The sequence below is a fragment of the Rhipicephalus sanguineus genome, chromosome 2 (assembly GCF_013339695.2).
Source record: "Rhipicephalus sanguineus isolate Rsan-2018 chromosome 2, BIME_Rsan_1.4, whole genome shotgun sequence".
In the NCBI taxonomy this organism is placed as follows: Eukaryota; Metazoa; Arthropoda; class Arachnida; order Ixodida; family Ixodidae; genus Rhipicephalus; species Rhipicephalus sanguineus.
The window spans coordinates 180,173,493-180,177,342 of NC_051177.1; the positions used below are offsets into that span (position 1 = coordinate 180,173,493).

General features: G+C 48.3%; 1 pseudogene; it reads left to right on the forward strand.

The window, feature by feature from the left end:
- The first annotated feature begins 339 nt into the window (after positions 1–339).
- Positions 340–1,478, forward strand: LOC125757405 (uncharacterized; annotated as a pseudogene).
- The last annotated feature ends 2,372 nt before the right edge of the window (positions 1,479–3,850 follow it).

Genomic DNA, 3,850 nt, shown 5'->3' on the forward strand with positions numbered 1-3,850 from the left:
TATTGTTAACAAAAATGTTACCCAAAGTTTCAAGATTAAATGTGGAATCAGACAAGGCTGCCCCTTGTAATCGTTATTATTCGCAATTTTTCTCGAGCCCTTTTGTTTGAAAATCCTTCATAATGAGAGAATTCATGGCTTTAGGTTGTTAACAAACGAAGTCAAAGTACTGTGTTACGCCGACGATATAGCTGCTTTCTGTACCGAGAAGAACAGCATAAAAGAAAGCGTGAAAGAAACACGATTATTTTGCACAGTTACAGGAAGTGTTATAAACTGGAGCAAGTGTATCGGTTCTGGCATGGACCGTGGGAAAATACGCCAGATTACCATGCAAGCATGACATGGACTACCACACCAGTCAGATACCTAGGCGTGCCGTTGGAGCACTATCGCGATACGACGCAATACTGGAACAATGAAACCGAGCGCGTCAAGGAACAAACTGATAAATGGGGCGGGCGGGACTTTTCTGTGTTCACTCGGGCTTCAGTTTGCAACGTTTTTCTAGTTGCCAAAGTTTGGTATGTTCTTCAAGTGCTTTGTATGTCTCGCGTCAACGTGCAGAAACTGCACAGAGTCTTTGCAGTGTTCGTGTGGCGCTCAACATGGGAGAGACTAGCCGAACAAATTTATTTAGGTCACTACGCAGTGGTGGATTGGGTTTAGTCCACTTATTTCTTAAACAAATTGTGTCCAGATTTATTTTCTTGCGCGACCAGAAGAACGACTTCCTCTGAACAGTAATACATACGCGATTAGTTAACGCCATCCCGGAATTTGTTCTATCTAGTATTGTGAAGCAAGGGAATGTTCGCGGCTTCCTTCGCGAGGTCGTTTTGTCCTTCTAAATGCTAAGAGTGAGGTTTTCAATGGAGTACTTAAGTAATGTTCCGAAAAAGCGTCTATATAAAGACATTATAGACGTTATGTTACCAGTGCCTGTGTATCGAGCCATGTACTGTGTAGGCTCAGAGCGAAACGTTTTAAAGCGAGGTAAAAGAATGATAGTCCGCCCATCGGTTAAAACATTTTTCTTCCAACTACATACGAACACTCTACCGGTAAAACCGTGGTTGAAAGACAAAGGACTGTTCGTACCATGGTCAATAAACTGCCTCATCTGCCGGAAGCCCGAAACAATTGAACATATTTTCCTAGATTGCTGGGATGCAGTATTCCTGTGGGATGTCTTGCAGAGAACCCTCAAAAAAGAACTCCCTGTAACGCCCTACGGCATCCGTTTTCTTCCCGTAGAAAATGAAAACGGAGTACCTTATGACATGATCATGGCTCTGACCTTACACAGCTTATGGAAAACGTGTATGGCTGTACGAAATGTCGATGTAGACGCCAAGGCCCCCCGAGAATACTTCATTGAAAGTATTGTCCAAATAAGAGATGTGTATAAGTCGCAGTCCCAACCACCAGATTGGCTACCTGTATTAGATACTTTAGAAACCTTAAAACGGTTTTAATTGTTCTGTTGGCTTCATAGTGTCGTGAATGTTATGTATGCTTGAAGATGTGGCAATAAAGAAAAAAGAAAAAAGTAAGAGTGTTGCAGGGGTAGAATGCCCGCTTCCCACTCAAAAGGCCCGGGTTAGAATCGCAGTTGTAGATGGTGGGTATTTATTCTTAGTGTCACCTTTTATACCTGTGTTGTTTTTTTTTTACTTTCTTTCTCAAAACTAGCTTCTGTTGCTACGTATTGCTACAAAAAGTAACGTAAACTGTGAAATCTTCTTTCGAGTCTCGTCTTCACGAAAATCTCGGAGGCCATACTTAACGTTTTTGTTCAATCCAGGGCGGTGGCGCTGCAAATAACTGCGCTCACTCTCAAATTTCTTCTATATTACATCAAATTTTGCGTTACTTTTTGAACCAACACTTAGCAACTTAAGCTAGTTTTAAGAAACAAAGGAAAACCAATACAGCTACAAAAGGTGACACTAAGAATAAAAAACCCGCCATCTGCAGCTGCGATTCGAACCCGGGCCTTTTGAGTGGGAAGCGGGCATTCTACCCCTGCACCATTTCGGCGGAGCCGCGCGCATCTCTTAAACGACGACAGATTGCAGACTACCGATCGCAGCGCTACAAGCGGATTGACCCTCTTTGGGCTTCACTTTTCGAAGCTTGTTCCGGGCACTCCCCTCTGCTAGTACACTCTAGCCATGACTATTGCTTAAGAGACAGGTTCTCATTCAATGCTTCAAGGGGCAGATTAAACAAGTGATTCTAATCCGGCTGCGGCGAGCCAGTGGAGGATTCAGCGCGCCGTGCACAGCGCACCGGCCAGGAGAGGGGCGAAATCCGAGGAGAATTGAGGAGGAAAACGCGCGCGCGGAGGAGAGTGTCGCTACTTTCCAGATCAAGGGGTTTTAGGCAGCTCCCGCGCACTCCGCCGCTGCCGCGCGCAACTCGCTGCCGCCGGTCTGCGCTTTCCAGGGGAGTGACGTCGTAGCCCAGGTAGACGTACTGGCGCCGGCGCGCGCGCAGCTATTAGCCTTCGCTGTGCAGTCGCCGTCTGACACTGCGCGGGAGCCGCTTGATAGCGCCTCTGACTGGCGTAAATGCTGCTCAACGGCGCAGAAGAGCGGAGAAGCTTAACTCATCGGATCCCGAAGTAGTTGCCTGGCAAAATAAATATACATGTGCCACATAATATGTATACCATGTGTGTGTCATTGGAGCAGCAGTAAGCATGGTAATTAAGTTAATCCTACACAATCAGAAAAGCTAAGAACAATCAGCTGAACCTTTGCTAACGCTACGTTATCCTGGCGTAGCCGGGCTAAGCCACTGCAACATTTTTTAAATGCGGAGCATTTCTTAGACGCACCTGCGGCATCGGCGGCGCCGTCCACACCCCCACTGCGCATGCTCGGCTCGTCTCGTGCCGGCAGCAAGCCTCTCCTCTCCCTCCCTCCCTCCCTCGAACGCGGGCGGTGTGTATATAAGCGGCGGAGCGCGCGTTCGGAATTCAGTCAAGGGCGTCTTTACTTGACTTTCGCTTGACTTGGCGCTTTGCTTGACTCGAGTAGATGCGATGGAAGCAACAGTACCTTCAATCAGCGTCCCATCACTCGTTGAGGGCAACGTTACCCCACCCTCACCGTCGTCGGCGTCAACAACAGCAAGCAACGCAGAAGACAAGGCTGCGAAGAGACGAGCATACGACGCTGAACGCAAGCGTTTGAAGCGAGCTGCGGACCCGGAACTTCGTGCATGCTGGAGCCGTTCAAGTCGCACTTGGTGTGCGCATCGTGTAACAATTAAGCATTCCCAAACCATACCCCATTACGCAACATTCACGCGATACCCGCACCACTCTGCGACGCATTTACTCGAGTTCCCCCCGTGGGAAGATGCGGGTGACATTTAGATGTGAAGCATCTTATAGCGGAGTTCAATCCGGTGGTGGTGGTGCTGGTGGTGTGCGGCGTGACCACCCTTACTGCGCATGTGCAATCCAGCTCCATTCCCCTCTCCACTCCCTCTCTCCCGTTTCCCTCTCCACATCACCTCTCCCCTTCCCTTTCCCCTCTCCTTTCCCTTTCCTATACCCCTCTCCACTCCCCTCTCACCTCTCCCCTACACCTTTCCCCTGTCCCCCCTCCCATTTCCCTCTCTCCACTCCCCCTCCCCTTTCCCCCTTACCACTCCACCTCTGAAACGCGGGCTCTACATGCCGAAACACTGCTTCGCATCGCCTCATGGTCCCCTTTAGCGGGAGATGGTGTGATTTTTTTTTCTTGTGAAGCCATACTGTTAGTCAATTAGTATGTTGTAACAATCAGTGAATGAAATTAAACAGTTTAAAATTATTTTTGGGCACCACATGGTT